Source organism: Juglans microcarpa x Juglans regia, chromosome 6D (genome assembly GCF_004785595.1).
Source record: "Juglans microcarpa x Juglans regia isolate MS1-56 chromosome 6D, Jm3101_v1.0, whole genome shotgun sequence".
NCBI lineage: Eukaryota > Viridiplantae > Streptophyta > Magnoliopsida > Fagales > Juglandaceae > Juglans > Juglans microcarpa x Juglans regia.
The window spans coordinates 15268138-15290183 of NC_054604.1; the positions used below are offsets into that span (position 1 = coordinate 15268138).

Consider the following 22046-nt stretch of genomic DNA (forward strand, 5'->3'; position numbering starts at 1 on the left):
CCATGTTATGCCCCTCACCACCATCACGAGGCCATCACGAGCCCTTCCAAGACCACACTTAGCTATCCAAACGCCTAAACACTCAACGTACGTGGGTTAGCCGCCACGTACGACCTCTCCAACGTCATTGGCTGTGACGATCAACGGGCAACGCACGGGTTATTCCGTCGATGGTATAACTCTCTATCCCTTATTAATTATGTTAGATATTGATTAGTTGATTAGGTTGTGGACTTTGCTGTTAGTATTAAGGAAATGATTGGGTTGTATTGAGATGCGCTATGTTGTGCGCTGTGAAGTGTTGGGCATATCTGTGTAGTGTGGTGACGTGAAGTGCTGTGTATGTGAAGTGTTGGGCATATCTGTGTAGTGTGGTGATGTAATGTGCCGTGTATGTGAGTGTTGGGTATATTGTGTAGTACTGTGTATGTGAAGTGTTGGGCGTATGTGTGAAGTGTTGTGGACTGTGCTATGTAATGCAATTGTGGAGTTTGTGTTGTAATGATGGCGTGGTTGTGCTGTGCAGTGTAGTTGTGGGGCATGTGCTGTATGGATGTCATGGCATGTGGAGTGGGAACAGTACACGCTAAGTGTACTTTGTGTGTGGCGTAGTGTGGGATAAGGAGAGTATATGTAGAATATACTTTCCTGGCGTATGTGGAGTGGGAATAGTACACGCTGAGTGTACTTTGTGTGTGGTGTAGTGTGAGATAAGGAGAGTATATGTAAAATATACCCTCCTGGCGTATTGTGGAACGGGATGAGTACACGTGGAGTGTACTCCATGTAATGGAGTGACGCACTATACGGCGGGTATGCCGTAGTGGTGATGTAGCGTAACATGTGGAAAAGTGAGTACATGCAGAGTGTACTCTATGTGGTGGAGTGATGCATCGTATGGCGGGTATGCTATATTGATGATGGGTTGTAGCGGGTATGAAGGGAGTACATGTGGAATGTACTCCATATGGTGGAGTGATGCACCATGTGGCAAATATGCCATAATGGTGATATGGCGTGATGGGTATAAAGGGAGTACTTGTGGAATGACTCAATATGGTGGATTGATGCACCATTTGGCGAGTATGTCATAAGGGTGATGTGGCGTAGTGCATGTAAATGGAGTATGTGAAGGGAGTTGTACTCCATATGGTAGAGCGATGCACCATACGGCGGGTATGCCGTAATGGTGATGTGGCGTAACGTGTATGGAGTATACGTGGAGTGTACTCTTTATGGTAGAGAGATGCATCGTATGGCGGGTATGCCATATTGATGATAGGTTGTAGCGTGTGGAAAGGGAGTATACGTAGAGTGTACTCCACGAGGCAGCGACACTCCGTATGGTGTGTCGCAGAGATAAGGATGGTTGTGCAGTTGATGGGCGTAGAACGTGGTGAATAGTGTCAGGAATTGTGGAACAATGTCCCGAAGTAGTTATGGTGCAGCTTGTAGTCTGAGGTGACAAGTGTCACCGTGATGGACTTATGGCTAGGAGTATGCATGAAGTAGCAGAACAAGTGTAAGAGTACGCAACGGAAGCATGACTGGGCAACGTCATGAAGTGACGTGGTTATTGACAGTCGTGCTTGTGATGGATGAGACGTTGGCATAGAACGTGGTGAGTTGTGTCGGGAACTGTGGAACAATGTTCCGAAGTGGTTGTGACGTGGCCTGTAGTCTGAGGTGACAAATGTCACTGTAATTGACTTACGGCTGTGAGTATGGGTGTAGTAGTAGAATAAGTGTAAGAGTAGGCAGCGGAAGCATGATTGGGCAACGTCACAAAGTGACGTGGTTTCTGACAGTCGTGCTTATGATGGGTGACGAGTTAGTGTGGAAATGGCGTAACGAGAACGTGACGAGATGTCACGATGTGACAGGAGTACGTGAGGAACCGTACTCATGATGAGTTAGAAGTTGGCGTAGAAGTGACGTAATAGGATGTCGGGTGACGTGACAAGGTCACAGTGTAGCTTGAGAGTAGTCTCGAGCTATATGACGTGACATAAGACGTAGTTGTGAACGGAGTCTTGTCACGTTAAGTGTTGGGATGAACTGTAAGAAGGGACGGATAGCATGAAGAGTCATGCTAGCCGGGTCAAGAGAATGTTGGTATCAGAATATGGCCCTCATCCCTATGAGCAAGTGATCAACATGCTATATGTTGATCTTAGGTGATAAATGGGTAAGGTACATGTGTAATCTGGTGAGACACATGTATCAGACGGATTCACCATATGTAATGGGTAATCTGTCCTAAGCATAGTTACACGGTGCTTAAGCCTCAGAGTTGGCTTAGAGCCGTGTGACTTGTATGGATGGGAATGAGGATTAGTATGGGCCAGGATGTATGGAGGTAGTGACGGGTGTATTGTCTAGGATTGGGATGCGTGACTTAGTTAGTCTGAGTCATGCATCAAGATGAGTTCAAAAAGGAGAATAAGACGAATGTCTTAGTGTCTTAATCCTAAGGTGAATCATGGATTCACTTTAGTGGATGAGCACTCGAGGCAAGACGTTGAGTTGGAAGATGTGGTGACCGTAAGTGGTCTCCGAAAGGTTTTAACGTAGTGAAGGGCACGCAAGTGCACGGGATAGAAGGAGAGTGTTCCAAGTATAGCGTAGTTCTATTTATAGTTTAAGTTGTTTATGCATTAGATGGAGAATGACGTTAAGGTTATGTATGCATGTAGGTTGCTAGCTGACACGCGCATGAATGGACTGCATGGTATGAAAGTAGCATGGAGTCCAGGTAAGTGTTACTCTCATGCCCTCCTGGAGTTTTCAAGAAATTACGAAAAGAAAATGAAAAGCTTTGTTCCTTAAGAAAATGCTTACGAAAGAAGATGACATGCTTTCAAACGTATATGTACGTACGGCCCCTCCATGAAAGTCCCTTTTTACGCACCCAAAGTTATTAGTTGTACGCATGCGAATGGATGACTATAAGATGTATCTATTGTATGCATTTTCAAAGAAACAAACTAATGAAAATGCACGAACGACGAGCTTGAGCCGACGCCTTCGTGGATCCTACGGACCGACACTGTCGCTAGCGCCGCGAGGTGATGCTCGTGGACGCCGTGAAGGCCAATGTTCAAGGTGATGCTTGTGGATGCCGCGAAAGGTGAAGTTTGAGCCCATGTTTTATGTTTTATAGATGGTGCGAACTGATACTTTTATGAATGCCACGAGGTAATGCTCGTGGATGACATGAAGGAGGACGTTCAAGCCCATGCTCACGAAATGATGTTTTCTCATGAAAAGAAATGTTTTCTCATGAAATGAATGTTAAACGAAAGAAAGAACATGAATGAATGAAAGGTCCAGCTCTTCGGAGCTGCCATGAATGAATGAAAGAATGAAATGAAAGCATGAAATGTATGAAGATACGTAACGGCCACATGAATGAATGAAAAGGGGTACCCAATGAATGAATGGGCAGATTGCAATGCCGGGCAGTAGTACTAGTAGTGCACCCAGTGCTGCACCCTAACGGAATGGGATTCCAACCCGTGGCCACGGGCGAATCCATCGGTCATAGGGCCGCTAACCCTAACACACGGGGCGTAACAGTGTGTACCGGCCTATGAAAGTGAAAAGAAAGAATGTATGTACGTATGTATGCACGCACGCACGAAAGAATGCACTTTAAGAAATGAAGGCACTGCACTCTTGCAGAAATGAAGGCTCTGACGGGTGAAACATTTTACAAAAAGAAAGGAAAATCCCGTCCAGTGACGTTTTCAAATGAACGCACGTATGCACACATGCATGTATGTATAGTATGTACGAATGATGAATGCATGAATGAAAACCTACGTTGTTATCTTTTAACTGCATGAAGTAATGCTTACGAGTCTTCGACTCATTTTAGTTTTTATGCATGTCCCTCCCCCACAGGGAAGGAAATAAAGTACGCGTTTGGACGGACACGGCTCATGGGGAAGAGCACGGAAGTCTAGGCACGAGCATTTAAATGTAAGAGAGGCCTTTTATAATTAAAAATGATGTTTTCCGCTGTAAACCTCTTTTATTGTAAAAGCACATTTTTATTTTATAAACGTAGAGTCTTGAACCCTGGGAAGAAGCAAAAAGTTTTAAATCGGACGGTAATTCTCGTCGTCATTTCTCAAAATATTTTATAAAAAGACCCACCACAAGGACGGGCTTACAAGATATATCCATTAGCTTGGTCAAAAACTCCAAAATATAACACACTCTCTAGTTTAAAGCCCAAAATGACTTTTCCATGGTTAAAATAACTTTTGACCTACCAAATGACCACGAAATGAAACATATAAGATATCCACAGAAACTAAACCCAAAGAAGAAAATTTTTCATGAAGGTGTTATTGCGAGAAAATACTTACAAAGGGTCCAAAAGTGCCACACAAAAATACTCAGAAAACTGCCTGAGAGAGCTCTTTTGGGTTTCTCTCTAAGAACGGGATGAAGAAGTGATGAAATGGAGTAAAGTGTGTCTTGCAGGGCTTTAGACTCCTGGAGGGAGAGATATGGGCTTGAATGACCTTTGATTGGAAGTGCCTATGTCACATAAAGTGAGAAATAATGAGAGGCAAGGACTGTCTGCTACTGCCATGCTGTATGGAGGGTGATGAGGTGGTTTTCCCCTCTCACATCAAGGTAGTATTAGCTGCAGCCAAGGGCAGTGGATTTTTGCCAAGGTGACCAAATTTGTGCGTCTCAACCAAATGGGCTTCAATTTGGGGTTTAGAGAGGGTTTAGTTAGGATTTGAGATGCTATCAAGCCCAAATCTAATTTTTCTTGGCCAATCAAAATTCTAAGGTTTAAAGGGTTGGATAATGATGTCATAACATGAATTTAAGGAATTAATAGCATATAAAACTGATTTAATCAAGTGATTAAACACAATGCTAGAAGTTGGATCAAATAGGGTTTAGAGGCTAATTTTAGGGTTTGGGGAAACCGTTTCGAGTTTTGGTTTTCAACCAAGCTTTTAGGATTTCAATTGGATTCAAACCATTTAGGGCTTCACTAGAGTTGAAATCCCCTTTGGTTCGGCACAATTTGGTTGATCAAATGGAAAACAAGATTTTGCTTAGGTGGCATGATGTCACACCTTGATTCCTTCACAATTCATCTCATTGTTCCTCTTTGTGCTAAGTATCCAATACTATTTACCAAGTGTAGTTAAGATCTTGCCAAGTGCCTAAATAAAACTTCTCTAACCTAATTTAGACATTTCACACTGTAATTTTGAAAACACTGCACTAAGTGCTTATAAAAGTTACTATTCACTCCAAGAAAGCGAAACATAAACTTTGCACTGTAAAATCTTAAATATTAACACAAATCTAATTTTGCAATTTGTTAATTGAAATTCAATCCTAAAGTGCCTCGAAATAAGCAAAGTGCGTTTTCGACAATCATTTCATCCGAAAACTGAAAATGAGATTATTGCGCCATAAAATCATAACTAATCAACTGAGTCTAATGGCACAAACCATAACTCAATTTGACACTTCTAACTACATTAAATAAATAAAATCGCACTTCTCGCACCACAGTGAGTGATAACTTTGGCTATGTTGACAAACTAAAACCTACGCGATTGGTCGAATCGTGAAAACTTATGGTATTTTCACAAGGTTCCTAAAGACCATAGAAATTCCACCATTTAATTTCTAGCAGGCTGTTACATCTTCCCCTCCTAAAAAAAAGATTTCGTCCTTGAAATCAATGCAAGTACAAACATTAAAGAAACTAAGGAGAAGATGTTGCTCACCAAAACTTACCCCAACATGCCATCATTGGACATATCGTCACTGGTCGGCTCCGGTGGAGGTGCATCGATGTCCATCGGCATGGCGTGTTGGGGTAAGTTGTAGTACACATCGTCCTTTGAATCATATGCCACGTTGCCGAAATGACCTGGGTCGAGGTGCTGCACGACCTCTTCATCATCGCTATTTGGCTCCTGACCTTCTACCATCAAACGTTTGTGGTGAGTTGATGGCATAGATGATCGTGACACTACGGGCTCAGTGTTGGCGGCTACGACATGCCCTTCTGCTGCTCTGTTGGACTTAGCTCCATCCCATGACATCCTCGCTTTGAAGCTATCCTGGTTTAACCACGTAGTCGAGTGTAAAGTAGGCAATGTTCTTCATGAGGTAACGCCTTCCTCTCGTAGCCTACACTATTATTATCTATAACTATCACATGGTTATACAAAATAACTATCACCATATATGAGAAAAGTATAACACTCACAAAGGTCATTGCCTAAACTTAATGACTTCTAGGCTACCCTTCTAGGATACTGATTCCTTGCTTAAGTGAAAACACTATTTTCCTTACTGCTCAAAGAGTTATTCACCACAGATATATATATATATACCAAAACAGCGGAAAGAAGGAAAAGCCGAAGCTGATTGAAGAAGAAGAGAAGGAAGGAAGGGAATGGAAGAATCAGAGTAAATTGCACAATAATTAAATTATGCAAGCACAAAATAAACAGGCGGTTAAACCGGCCATATGCATGTATGAGTATGCAAAATTAATTGTAATAAACATATAAGCTTTATTAAAATTAACAAGCTTAAAGTAATTACAGACACAAGGTAGTGCAGATTTGCACTTACAGAAATTAGGGTAAATAAGGAGACTCAAGATTAGGGAGAGAGGATCAGAAGTATTTCTCTCGAGTGTGAGTTCTAATTTGAGTTATGCCTTAACTCAAGGGTAAGGTTCTCCTTTTATAACATAAGGAGTTCTTGTTTACAATCATTAAAGTAAAACAGTAAATCAATCCGTGAGTGAACAGTAGGAACTGTTTAAGCACAGGCACAAGTGGTATCATCTTTATGTCTTCCAACTGTCTCTGGGGTGGCTGCTTTAGGCATAAGATGACAAAATAGTATTCGATCGTCTCTGTGTCTTCCAACTATCTCTGAGGACGGCTGCTTTAGGCACAAAGTGACAAATATCTCAAAGATGACTCTAGTTAGTCTTCTTTGAACTCAAGTAGTAGTCAATCATCTTCCAACTTTGGAATGTCTTCGGAGTCATGACCAAATAGATTACTGTACGAAGCCTCTGAGGATGCTTCTGAATTCTCATCGTCTTCAGAATTATTACTCGCGGACTTAGGCAGTTGTTGCTCAAGCAATTTTATTAAATCTTTTTTACCAAGTCTGTTGAGGATATTATCTTTGGCAGACTTAGAAGATTTCTTTGAGGATAAGCTGGTGGCTTTTCCTCTTGCTGAAGTAGTTGGTGAACTAGGGGCCTGAATCATTAGGGGATATTCAGGAACAGGTGAACCAGATTTGATTGCTGGAAATTCCTTCTTGTCTTGCAAATCAGGGGTGACTTGAGGGAAAATCTTTAATCATCTGGTTGATTACTTTTTCAGTATATCCAAACCTATCCCACCACCTTGTGAAGTAGGCTCGATCAATTATGTTAGCATTTTTCTCATAACTCCATTTGAAAATCCACGGCAGTTTGTAGTTGTTGCAAAAATTGAGCTCATAAGGAAACATGATTGAATGCTGGTTTAATTTTGTACCAGCAACTTGTCTGTAAAATGTAAAAGCTCTGGCGAGCTACTTAGGAAGATTGTCTGGAATTAAACCAAATTGGTCCCACCATTGGAGAAACCAATAAAGGAAAGTTCCTTTGAATCTTGTATCAAAATTGATGAACCAGGAAATGCTCATATCAGGTACCTGAAAAAACATGAAGCGTCTCCAGGCAGTTATATAATCATAGTAATTATAACTCAGTACAAATTCTGAGAGTGTTTTGGGAGTCCATGGGTTTGTTCCCCATTCGGCTTCTGTAATGACTCGGAGGATGTAAGCACTGTGATGGATTAATTTGGTGGAATCATTCTTATCATAAATAGGTTTTATGACAAGAGAGTTGGTGAGAATCAAGATACTAGAATAATACTAGAGATTTTTGGATAAATCTTCAGGTATCCAGTGGAAATTGGGGGGAAAATAAGAATAGGCTATTTTGAACGGATCTGTTAGTTAGAATGGTTAGGTTCTATATGAAACAGATGGGTTATAAACGGCTTCTTCAAATATTCAGATTTTCTTTTTGGGAGGAAAAACTGAGGAGTAATTAAAGCAGGTATTTTTTATGCCATTGCTTTCGCATATGGATCAAAAGATGTAGAAACCGTAGATGTGAAGGTCGCCGGTTGCACAATTTTACCAAGAGGTGTGAACCTATTGGCAATATCCAGTGCTGTTGATGAGGCACTAGGCACAGTGGTGGATCCAGACTCATTCTTGATGAGTTTTATACTGAGTATTGGAGGTGGGGGGTTCACTCTCTGTTTTTCTTTTCCTTTCTTCTTGCTCATGCTCATGGTTGGGTGTCTGCAAGAACTCTCTGGTAAGAAAATCAGGGATATAATTATTAGTGCATTTGATGTATTCAATATCGAAATCAAAAGCACTTAAAATACCTTGTCATCGTGCAAAAATATGTTTTGATGCAATGTTTTTAACATCTTGTTCTAAAACAAATTTAGCACTCATGCAATCAATTCGAAGTAAAAACTTCTTGTTTAATAAATCAGATTAAAATTTAGAAATACATAGTACTATAGATAAAATTTCTTTTTTAATAGTACTATATTTTTCTTGTGCAGGATTCCAGGTTCTGGAATGGAAGCGAACAATTTGTTCAGGAGAACCTGGTGAAACAGATTGTTTCAGAATGCCACCATAACCAATGTTTGAGGCATCTGTTTCAACAATTTTAAATGAATCAGTAGTGAGGATGCCAAGGCACGGAAGAGATTTGACATGTGCTTTGATTTTCCTCACTAATTTTGTATGGATTTTTGTCCAAGGAGGAGGATTAGAAATGAGTCGTTTGAACAAAAGACGACACTGTTTCCTCATATCCTTGTAGAAATCAGCAACATAATTGAGAGATCCTAAAAATCTCTACAATTATTTTTTGTTAGTGATGACATCAGGGAATTTGTCGGCGAAATCAATGGCTCTTTGAATCGGCCTGATTTTACCTTTAGAAATATCATAACCAAAGAATCTGATCTTGGTTTGAAACAGTTTGATCTTTTTCGCAGAAACGACAAGACTATTGATTCTAATGATGTCTAGAAACGAGTTCAAATGTTTCCAGTGTTCATCAATAGATTTAGAAAAAATAAGGACATCATCTATATAGACGATGGTAAAAGCAGCGAACGAGTTAAAAACATCGTTCATGATATTTTGGAACTCACTAGGGGCATTTTTGAGACTGAATGGCATCACATTCCATTCGAAATGACCAAAGGGGGTAACAAAGGCTGTCTTATACTGGTCTGACTCAGCTATCTGGATTTGCCAAAACCCAGATTTGAGGTCAAATTTGGAAAAGACCACAGCATCACTCATCCTATGAATTAAGTCATTTTTTTTTTTGGAATAGGGTACTTAATCCACTGCAAGACTTTGTTCAATGGTTTGTAATTAATGACTAGATGAGGGGTACCTCTTTCTAGTTCAGCATTTTTGCGAACATAAAAGGCTAGACAAGACCAAGGGACTTGCTATCTCTAATTATGCCCTTATCTTTGAGGTCTGCAATTTCCTTTTTGCAGAATTCTAAAGTCTGACTATTCATCTGAATGGGTCTGGCTTTAGTGGAAATAGTGTTTTCATCAAAATTTTTGATATAGGGAAGAGAAACGATGTGTTTCTTCCTATGCCAAAAAGCATTTGGTAAAACAGAACAAACATAAAAAACAAGACGCTTGTTAAAATCATCAATTTTTGAAATTAAAATTGGCGAAAATAATTGTTCAGAAATCTTTTTGTATCAGATTTCTTGTTGAAGGAAATTCAGATGTTTTTCTTTTGCAAAGAGCAAAGATTTCAAACCTTTATCTTGATCAATCTCTTGGCGAGATACAAATTTAAATTTGACCTTTTGACCAAAAGGGTCGTTGTAATATCATCTTTTTCAGTAAAAAAAGGATATAAAGCATAAATAAATAGTATGCCTAAAATGACTTGTCAGACATATTTCTGACCAAAACAGAAGGGATTTTAAAGCAAATATTGATTTGACAAACATGAGGGTTGTTAAGCTCATATGTGATTTTCATCTGAGATCCATTTGCAGAAAATAATTTCTCAGAGGATTTTTCAAAATATTTGTTAGGAATGAGTCCTTCCTGAATACAATTCAGGTCTAATCCGGAATCAATCATAGCAACAACAGAAAATTGAAAATCATGGGCAACCACAATGGTGACCCTTGAAAACCATTTTGGAGGAATGGTGTGATGGATCAAACAAATTTGATTATCAGCAGCTAACTCGTATTGGCTTGAACCAGAATTGTTTGTTTGCTCATTGTCAGAAGGAATATCCTGATCAAGTTGTTTATCAATTTTAAACACTAAAAATTCTTGCTTTAAAATCTCATTTTCAGACTTAAGGTTGTTAACCTCAGATCTGAGTTCAACGATTTCTTTTTTAACAAGATTTATTTCGTGTTGTAAATCATTTGTAGAAATTTTCTTGGGTTTTTTCTTTTGAAATCTCACCAAGGTTTCTTGAAAACTAATCCTTTGCTTAGAAGACTCTGGTTCTTGGCGAGTCATAGTCTTTCTTAACTTAAGAATATATTCTTCCTTAAGTTCAGGATTTGTTATTTGAGAAATCAAGGTTAGCAATAGGTTTTCTTGTTCTTCAGATTTAGACAAGACATGAATTGTCTTATCCTTTGTTTGGCAACAAGTATCATTACAATTGCAACCTAGCTTAGGACCAGTACAATCTAGAGATTCAATTTCTGAGTGATATTCTGAATCACTAGAACTGAACTCAAGGATATCAGATGATGAAGACGAAGCTATTTCTAGGAGTTGAAATAGTTCTTCTTTATCATTGTTATCAACATTCAACTGATTAAGTTTCTTTTTTAGTTTTTTATCTTTTTTGGCTTTCTGAGGGCATTTGTTAGCAAAATGTCCTGGATTGCCACAAATAAAATATTTTCCTTGGAAAAAATCTTTAGACTACTTTTTCTTAGAAAATGGCTTAGAAAATGGTTTTTTATAAGTTTTCTTGTAAAATTCATCACGGGGTTTCTCCTGATACTACCATGAGGTTCAGAAAACTTCTGCTTCTTTTTAGATGGAGCTATAGCAGGAAGTCCAAATTGTTCACAAAATGTCTCCATTTCGTATTTGGCTTTCTTGCTATTTCTCATCTGCTCACGAAGCATTCTTTGATCATTACACATACTAATACCAAGTTTCTTGATTACTGCACAAATATCACCATAGGTGTATGCATCGTAATTAAGAGACCCAGTAATAGTAAGTTCATCATTCGCCTTGTAAACGAACAAGCGAGGTAATCCATCAATAAATTTTTCCTTCCAGTAAGGCTTCTGACTATCATCTCGCATTACTTTCGAAATAAAAACATTTTGATACCATCTATAATCAAACATCTGATGACATCTAAGATTATTTAACTGGTCGCTGATGCGGCTAGTTATATCAGATGGTGTGTCAATAAATGCTTTAAAATTGTTTAAATCAAAGTATTAACTCCATCAGATTGGGCAGATCTAATGGATTCATCAAAAATAGGTAACCCTTTATCATTACATTTGACGGCGTTTTGAATGGTTTCCTTGGTATCTCTGGTTAGGTGTTTATCCCATCAGTTTCTTAAAACACCAGAAAATCCTTGTGTTAAAATCTTAGCAATATCAGGTTGCCTGATATTATTGTTTACATAAGCATTTGCCACAAGAGACATTTTACTCATGGTATTCATGATTTCTTATTCAAAGAAACTATCAATATTCCATTCGTAAACCTTGTCGGCAGAATAAGAAGATTGGCTTTGAAAAACTTTTTCTTCAAACCGTAAATCAGGTGGAGTAGGTCTGGAATACCAATTCTTCGTTAGACTCATTGGTTTGGGTCCTTTTGAAGAAAATCTGGCTATTTCAGGTTTTAAAATAATATCTTGAAAATTCTTTTCAAGTAAATCAAGATCATTTTCTTCAGAAGAGTGATCATTAGAAGACTCATCTGTAGTTTCAACAAGAACTTCTTCTTCTATTTCTTTGTTAGATAAAACACTAGTAGAAGGCTGTTCTCTCTTTAGATCATTAAGCATTTGATCAATCTTATCAAGAGTCTTTGCCTGTGGATTTTTAAAATCAATTTTGGCACGACTTTCTCGTAAGATAATCAAAGGTTTTTCAATCAACTTCTTTGGTTGATCTTTAGTCAAAACCAAAGGAATAGGATCAGGTTTTTCAACTTTTTCTTCAATCCGATCTAACTGTTGTCCGATCGTATGAAGAGCAAGATTCACAAAGTTATTTTGGGAAATAACCTTTTTTGTTTTTCTGAGAACCTTGTCCTTCTCAGGATCTCTGGAAACAGTTTCCGAGATTTTGAAAGGTGAAACAGATATCTCAACCCTTTATGGGTGATGAGAATAGTCTCCAAAGGTGGATGGCTAGATTGGACTACCATCTTTCCTTCTTCCTTGACAAAATCAGTTTTAACAACATTCAAAGTATTGTTAGAAACATAAATATTTTCAACAAAGTCAAAGAAAAGAATATGCCTTTGCTGCTTATTCATTTCTTCTTTCCATTTCCGTTTAACATATTGTTTTTCTTTTTTAGAATACTTTGTGTGATAAGCTTTTCGCCTAACACTATTTTTTGAAAGTTTGTATTCTTCAAAAGTAAACAAGATCGAACGGAAACAGTTTGTTCAGCACAGTTAAACTGTGATGAACTTGTGGTGCAACTGGAGCTAGCATATCTGAAGCTGTAGGTGATAAAGATGAGTTATCATCTTCTTTATCGGCTTCATTATGAATAGGCTGGTCTTTAGAGGATCCAACATCCTGTGCAAAATAAAAAGCAGAAGTAACTTGAGAGGATGTTGAGAGTCCTTTCAGTTTTAAAACAGGATTAACCGGTTGGGCTGTTTTAACAGAATCTTCCAGAAGTTGCTTGAGATTTTGGTCTCTTTTTACTAGAATTTCTGACCCTGCAAAAGAAGAACTAGATCCAGCAAAAGAATTTCTTCTTAGCCCTAGAGATCTAGTCTGATCAAAACTAATTTTAACAGTTCCATCCAAGTACTGTTGAATGTTACTTGGATAACTTTTAACAGGGTTTCGAGGGATGGAAGGAATGGAAGCTGGTATCAGAGCCAACTCTGGTATCTAATTGTTGTGAATTGTTTCTTCTTTGTTGAACTTATTTTGTTTTCTGACAACCCCCACCCGGAGTTTCTACTTTGGTTGGTTCAGGATCATCTTTCGACAAGTAGGTCAGGAACCCGGAGGTGTAAGTCCCGTTTTGAAGCCAGGGAGGCGAGTATAGGTTCAAACCCCGAAGGCCGAGAGTGGTAAGTTCGCAGACCCTGAGATGCGACGGTCAATGTTGTCCTAGGACAAAATGAGTTGGATAAATAGATCCAATTCAACAATTAGTTCCAGGTTGGCTATGCCGCCGGACATAGTTAATGAGGAAGACTGTGCTTTTGAAGCAACAGAGTCGTCTGTGCTGGGATCATGGAAGATTCCAAAACTTGATGTTAGCACGATCTATCGAACCAATTGGTTTGAGAGATCCATGCACACACAATTTTGCGTGCATACTGTTGAACAAACTTATGCTATTTCCAAAACTCAAGAAAAATGTTATCTCTTCCCAAAAGAACAGATGACAAAATTCTTGCAGCAAGATTTTAGATATATTCACATTGGATCTGTCCAAATTGCCGCCAAACCTTTAACAAGGAGAGGCATCAATGCATCCGTATTGTTTTGTTTAAGGGATGCCAGATTCAATAATTTTGAAACAAGTATTCTTGGAATGATTCAATCCTCTCTAACGGATGGACCAGTCCATTTTAATTGTTATCTTGATTTAACACTTGCTCTTTATGATGAACATATTTCAAAATGTTTAACTTTAAACATTTTAACTTCTAGATATGATATAGGGTAGCAAATCCCTTACTTTGATTTACAAGATTTATTATCGTCTTAAAAAAACTAGTTTGAATCCAAATGCTATTGCAAAACCCATCCAAGGAAAAACTCTTCTGATCCAGAGTTCAACCCTAGATGCGGATGTTTCAACTCCAAAAATTATTTTTTGGAAAGATATAACTCTTCCCGAAGAATGGATTTTGGAAGAAGAAATTCATTCCATCCCTCGAAACCCTGTTGAAAGTTATCCAAGTAACATTCAACAGTACCTGGATGGAACTGTTAAAATTAGTTTTGATCAGACTAGATCTCCAGGGCTAAGAAGAAATTCTTTTGCTGGATCTAGTTCTTCCTTTGCAGGGTCAAAAATTCCAGTAAGAAGAGACCAAAATCTCAAGCAATTTCTGGAAGATTCTGTTAAAACAGCCCAACCGGTTAATCCTGTTTTAAAATTGAAAGGACTCTCAACGTCCTCTCAAGTTACTTCTGCTTTTTATTCTGCACAGGATGCTGGATCCTCTAAAGACCAGCCTATTCATAAAGAAGCCGATAAAGAAGATGATAACTCATCTTTATCACCTACAGCTTCAGATATGGTGCCTCATGTTGCACCATAAGTTCATCACAGTTTAACTGTGCTGAACAAACCGTTTGCGTTTGATCTTGTTTATCTTTTTGAAGAATACAAACTTTTAAAAAACAGTGCTAGGCGAAAAGCTTATCACACAAAGTATTCTGAAAAAGAAAACAACGTGTTAAACGGAAATGGAAAGAAGAAATGAATAAGCAACAAAGGCATATTCTTTTCTTTGACTTTGTTGAAAATATTTATGTTTCTAACAATACTTTGAATGTTGTTAAAACTGATTTTGTCAAGGAAGAAGGAAAGATGGTAGTCCAATCTAGCCATCCACCTTTGGAGACTGTTCTCATCACCCATAAAGGGGTTGAGACATCTGCTTCACCTTTCAAAATCTCGGAAACTGTTTCCATAGATCCTGAGAAGGACAATGTTCTCAAAGAAATAAAAAAGGTTATTTCTCAAAATAACTTTGTGAATCTTGCTCTTCATACGATCGGACAACAGTTAGATCGGATTAAAGAAAATGTTAAAAAACCTGATCCTATTCCTTTGGTTTTGACTAAAGATCAACCAAAGAAATTGATTGAAAAACCTTTGATTATCTTACCAAAAAGTCGTGCTAAAATTGATTTTAAAAATCCACAGGCAAAGACTCTTTATAAGATTGATCAAATGCTTAATGATTTGAAGAGAGAACAGCCTTCTACTAGTGCTTTATCTAACAAAGAAATAGAAGAAGAAGTTCTTGTTGAAACTACAGATGAGTCTTCTAATGATTACTCTTCTGAAGAAAAGGATCTTGATTTACTTGAAAAGAATTTTCAAGATATTATTTTAAAACCTGAAATAGACAGATTTTCTTCAAAAGGACCCAAACCAATGAGTCTGGCGAAGAATTGGTATTCCAGACCGACTCCTCCTGATTTACAGTTTGAAGAAAAAGTTTTCAAAGCCAATCTTCTTACTCTGCTGACAAGGTTTACGAATGGAATATTGATGGTTTCTCTGAACAAGAAATCATGAATACCATGAGTAAAATGTCTCTTGTGGTAAACCCTTATGTAAACAACAATATTAGGCAACCTGATATTGTTAAGATTTTAACACAAGGATTTTCTGGTATTTTTAAGAAACTGGTAGGATAAACACCTAACTAGAGATGCTAAGGAAACCATTCAGAACGCTGTCAAGTGTAATGATGAAGGATTACCTATTTTTTATGAATCCATTGGATCTGTCCAATTTGATGGAGTTAATACTTTGATTTATACTATTTTAAAGCATTTTATTGGCACACCATCTGATATAACTAGCCGCATCAGCGACCAGTTAAATAATCTTAGATGTCTGATTATAGATGGTACCAAGATGTTTTTATTTCGAAAGTAATGCTTCGAGATGATAGTCAGAAGCCTTACTGGAAGGAAAAATTTATTGATGGATTACCTCGCTTGTTCGCTTACAAGGTGAAAGATAACTTACTATTGCTGGGTCTCTTAATTACGATGCATACACCTATGGTGATATTTGTACAGTAATCAAGAAACTTGGTATTAGTATGTGTTCTGATCAAAGAATGCTTCGTGAGCAGATGAGAAATAGCAAGAAAGCCAAATACGAAATGGGGACATTTTGTGAACAATTTGGACTTCCTACTATAGCTCCTTCTAAAAGGAAGCACAAGTTTTCTAAACCTTATGGTGGTATCAGGAGAAAATTCCGTGATGAATTTTACAAGAAAACTTATAAAAACTATTTTCTAAGCCATTTTCTAAGAAAAAGAAATCTAAAGATTTTTTTAAGGAAAATGTTTTATTTGTGGCAATCCATGACATTTTGCTGACAAATACCCCAGAAAGTCAAAAAGATAAAAAAAAAAAAACTAAAAAAGAAGCTTAATTAGTTGAATATTGATAACAATGATAAAGAAGAACTATTTCAACTCTTAGAAATAGCTTCGTCTTCATCATCTGATATCTTTGAGTTCAGTTCTAGTGATTCAGAATATCACTCAGAAACTGAATCTCCAGATTCTACTGGTCCTAAGGTAGGTTGCAATTGTAATGATACTTGTTGCCAGACAAAGGGTAAGACAATTCATGTCTTGTCAAAATCTGAAGAACAAGAAAACCTATTACTAACCTTGATTTCTCAAATAACAATCCTGAGCTTAAGGAAGAATATCTTCTTAAGTTAAGAAAGACTATGACTCGCCAAGAACCAGAGTCTTCTAAGCAAAAGATTAGTTTTCAAGAAACTTTTGAGAGATTTCAAAAGAAAAAATATAAGGAAATTTCTACAAATGATTTACAACACGAAATAAATCTTGTTAAAAAAGAAATCGTTGAACTCAGATCTGAGGTTAACAACCTTAAGTTTGAAAATGAGATTTTAAAGCAAGAATTTTTAGTGTTTAAAATTGATAAACAACTTTATCAGGATATTCCTTCTGACAATGAGCAAACAAACGATTCTGGTTCAAGCCAACATGAGTTAACTGCTGATAATCAGATTTGTTTGATCCATCACACCATTCTCCAAAATGGTTTTCCAGGTCACCATTGTGGTTGCCCATGATTTTCAATTTTCTGTTATTGCTATGATTGATTTCGGATCAGACCTGAATTGTATTCAGGAAGAACTCTTTCCTAGCAAATATTTTGAAAAATCCTCTGAGAAATTATTTTCTGCAAATGGATCTCAGATGAAAATCACATATGAGCTTAGCAACGCTCATGTTTGTCAAAACAATGTTTGCTTTAAAATCCCTTCTGTATTGGTCAGAAACATGTCTGACAAAGTGATTTTAGCATACCATTTATTTCTGCTTTATATCCTTTTTGACTGAAAAAGATGGTATTACTACCGACCATTTTGGTCAAAAGATCAAATTTAAATTTGCATCTCGCCAAGAGATTGATCAAGATAAAGAGGGTTTGAAATCTTTGCTCTTTGTAAAAGAAAAACTTCTGAATTTCCTTCAATAAGAAATCAGATACAAAAAGATTTTTGAACAATTATCTTCGCCAATTTTAATTTCAAAAATTGATGATTTTAACAAGCGTCTTGTTTTTTATGTTTATTCTGATTTACCAAATGCTTTTTGGCATAGGAAGAAACACATCGTTTCTCTTCCCTATATCAAAAATTTTGATGAAAATACTATTTCCACTAAAGCCAGACCCATTCAGATGAATAGTCAGACTTTAGAATTCTGCAAAAAGGAAATTTCAGACCTCAAAGATAAGGGCATAATTAGAGATAGCAAGTCCCTTGGTCTTGTCTAGCCTTTTATGTCCGCAAAAATGCTGAACTAGAAAGAGGTACCCATCGTCTAATTATTAATTACAAACCCTTGAACAAAGTCTTGCAGTGGATTAGGTACCATATTCCTAAAAGAAAATGACTTAATTCATAGGTTGAGTGATGTTGTGGTCTTTTCCAAATTTGACCTCAAATCTGGATTTTGGCAAATCCAGATAGCTGAGTCAGACCCGTATAAGACAGCTTTTGTTACCCCATTGGGTTATTTCGAATGGAATGTGATTCCATTCGATCTAAAAAATGCCCATAGTGAGTTCCAAAATATCATGAACGATGTTTTTAACTCGTTCACTGCTTTTATCATCGTCTATATAGATGATGTCCTTGTTTTTTCTAAATCTATTAATGAACACTGGAAACATTTGAACTCGTTTCTAGACATCATTAGAATCAATGATCTTGTCGTTTCTACGAAAAAGATCAAACTGTTTCAAACCAAGATCAGATTCCTTGGTTATGATATTTCTGAAGGTAAAATCAGGCCAATTCAAAGAGTCATTGATTTCGCCGACAAATTCCCTAATGTCATCACTAACAAAAAACAATTGCAAAGATTTTTAGGATCTCTCAATTATGTTGCTGATTTCAACAAGGATATGTGGAAACAGTGTCGTCCTTTGTTCAAACGACTCCTTTCTAATCCTCCTCTTGGACAAAAATCCATACAAAATTAGTGAGGAAAATCAAAGCACATGTCAAATCTCTCCCGTGCCTTGGCATCCCCACTACTGATTCATTTAAAATTGTTGAAACAGATGCCTCAAACATTGGTTATGGTGGCAATCTGAAACAATCTGTTTCACTAGTTCGCCTGAATAAATTGTTTGCTTCCATTCCAGAACCTGGAATCCTGCACAAGAAAAATATAGTACTACTAAAAAGAAATTTTATCTATAGTACTATGTATTTCTAAATTTCAATCTGATTTGCTAAATAAGAAGTTTTTACTTCGAATTGATTGCATGAGTGCTAAATTTGTTTTAGAACAAGATGTTGAAAATATTGCATCAAAACATATTTTTGCACGATGGCAAAGTATTTTAAGTGTTTTTGATTTCGATATGGAATACATCAAAGGCACTAATAATTCTATCCCTGATTTTCTTACCAGAGAGTTCTTGCAAACACCCAACCATGAGCGTGAGCAAGAAGAAAGGAAAAGAAAAACAGAGAGCGAACTCCCCACCTCCAATACCCAGTATAAAACTCATCAAGAATGAGTCTGGATCCACCACTGTGCCCAGTGCCTCATCAACAGCACTGAATATTGCCAATAGGTTCACACCTCTTGGTAAAATTGTGCAACCGGCGACCTTCGTCTCTACGGTTTCTACATCTTTTGATCCATATGCGAAAGCAATAGCATCAAAAGTACCTGCTTTAATTACTCCTCAGTTTTTCCTCCCAAATGAAAATCTGAATATCTGAAGAAGCCGTTTATAACCCATCTGTTTCATATAGAACCTAACCGTTCTAATCTAACAGATCCATTCAAAATAGCATCTTCTTATTTTCCCCCTAATTTCCACTGGATACCTGAAGATTTATCCAAAAATCTCCAGTATTATTCTAGTATCTTGATTCTCACCAACTCTCTTGTCATAAAACCCATTTATGATAAGAATGATTCCACCAAATTAATCTATCACAGTGCTTACATCCTCCGAGTCATTACAGAAGCCGAATGGGGAACAAACCCATGGACTCCCAAAAGACTCTCAGAATCTACACTGAGTTATAATTACTATGATTATATAACTGCCTGGAGACGCTTCATATTTTTTTAGGTACCTGATATGAGCCATTCCTGGTTCATCAATTTTGATACAAGATTCAAATGAACTTTCCTTTATTGGTTTCTCCAATGGTGGGACCAATTTGGTATAATTCCAGACAATCTTTCTGAGCAGCTCGCCAGAGCTTTTACATTTTACAGACAAGTTGCTGGTACAAAATTAAACCGGCATTCAGTCATGTTTCCTTATGAGCTCAATTTTTGCAAGAACTACAAACTACTGTGGATTTTCAAATGGACTTATGAGAAAAATGCTAACATAATTGATCGAGCCTACTTCACAAGGTGGTGGGATAGGTTTGGATATACTGAAAAAGTAATCAACCAGATGATTAAAGTTTTTCCCTCAAGTCACCCCTGATTTGCAAGACAAGAAAGAATTTCCAGCAATCAAATCTGGTTCACCTGTTCCTGAATATCCCCTAATGATTCAGGCCCCTAGTTCACCAACTACTTCAGCAATAGGAAAAGCCACCAGCTCATCCTCAAAGAAATCTTCTAAGTCTGCCAAAGATAATATCCTCAACAGACTTGGTAAAAAAGATTTAATAAAATTGCTTGAGCAACAATTGTCTAAGTCCGCGAGTAATAATTCTGAAGACGATGAGAATTCAGAAGCATCCTCAGAGGCTTCGTACAATAATCTATTTGGTCATGACTCCGAAGACATTCCAAAGTTAGAAGATGATTGACTACTACTTGAATTCAAAGAAGACTAACTAGAGTCATCTTTGAGATATTTGTCACTTTGTGCCTAAAGCAGCCATCCTCAGAGACAGCTGGAAGACATAGAGACAACCGAATACTATTTTGTCATCTTATGCCTAAATCAGCCGCCCCAGAGACAGCTGGAAGACATAAAGACGATACCACTTGTGCCCGTGCTTAAACAGTTCCTACTATTCACTCACGGATTGATTTACTATTTTACTTTAATGATTGTAAACAGGAACTCCTTATGTTATAAAAGGAGAACCTTACACTTGAGCTAAGGCAGAACTCAAATTAGAACTCACACTCGAGAGAAACACTTCTGATCCTCTCTCCCTAATCTTGAGTCTCCTTATTTACCCTAATTTCTGTAAGTGCAAATCTGCACTACCTTGTGTCTATAATTACTTTAAACTTGTTAATTTTAATAAAGCTTATATGTTTATTAGAATTAATTTTGCATACTCATACATGCATATGGCCGGTTTAAACCGTCTGTTTATTTTGTGCTTGCATAATTTAATTATTGTGCAATTTACTCTGATTCTTCATTTCCCTTCCTTCCTTCTCTTCTTCTTCAGTCAGCTTCGGCTTTTCCTTCTTTCCGCTGTTTTGGTATATATATCCCCTGAAGTCTACCATTCCTTAACTCTCTCTCTCAAATCAACACTTGTACTGGAATCCTTCCACAAAGTAGATCAAGTCGTACCGGCATACTCTCTAAATCTAAAACTTCAAGTGGATAATCTCCCAAAACTTTTCCTTAGAAAAAAAAAAACAAGCAATACACTTTCTCTATTTCATCAGGGAATCCTATCCACCTAGGACTAGCCTACTCCTTCATAATTGAAACGAATCGTTCCTCTTCCTATGCGGTACCTCAATAAACGATCAGCTATTAACCTAATCTCAAGATTTTCTCTCTTGCGATTGGCATAGCTCTTCTATCCATCATGAGCTGCCTCTTATTCTAATTCTAAATAAAAGGATCAATTCCTACTATTCACGTAAATCCTCAAGACCAAGATTTTACTTCCCATATAAAAGTCTCCAATGTAAGGGCGATCTACGTTTTCCACAAACACAATGGTTCGCCAAAAACCATTTAATGGCGGCTAGATAAAACTACTATCATAAATGAATCCTACTAAGGCCAAAGCTTGTCCCAAATACTTTACTCTTCCGAATACAAATTCTATTGGATCCTCAAAATCAAAACAAACTCCAAATACACCGAATACTAGTCCATCAACCTTCAATATCCTTCCTCTAACTGTTAAAGGGTATTCTATATCTACACTGATATGAGCAATAATTCTCATGATGAGAATTGTTACTCTTACTAGCTAGGTAACAATTCGGCTTCTGAACTAAACTCTCGTGCAATACCACAATCACCAAAAAAAAAAGGGACTCACTTGAATCAAACAGCGTACAAGTTACAAACCTCAATGACTTAACATTACCCAAAATAACAATAATGCAATAATACCATCAATTGCAATCTGATCAACCTTAACTAAGCTTAATCAATACAGTGGTCTTAGAAAAATTCCAGTGACGGTGCCATCTCCTTTAGTTCCTGGGGCGTCAGCATCCTTGTCTCCCTGAGTGACAACG

General features: G+C 37.3%; 1 long non-coding RNA gene across 1 annotated transcript in view; it reads left to right on the forward strand.

Annotated features, from left to right (window-relative positions):
• The first annotated feature begins 2808 nt into the window (after positions 1–2808).
• Positions 2809–22046, forward strand: part of LOC121235874 — a 28963-nt gene continuing 9725 nt past the window's right edge. The window contains exons 1-2 of the long non-coding RNA XR_005934617.1: positions 2809–2820; positions 8032–8039. This is a non-coding gene — a long non-coding RNA (uncharacterized LOC121235874). The remainder of the gene's footprint in view (positions 2821–8031; positions 8040–22046) is intronic.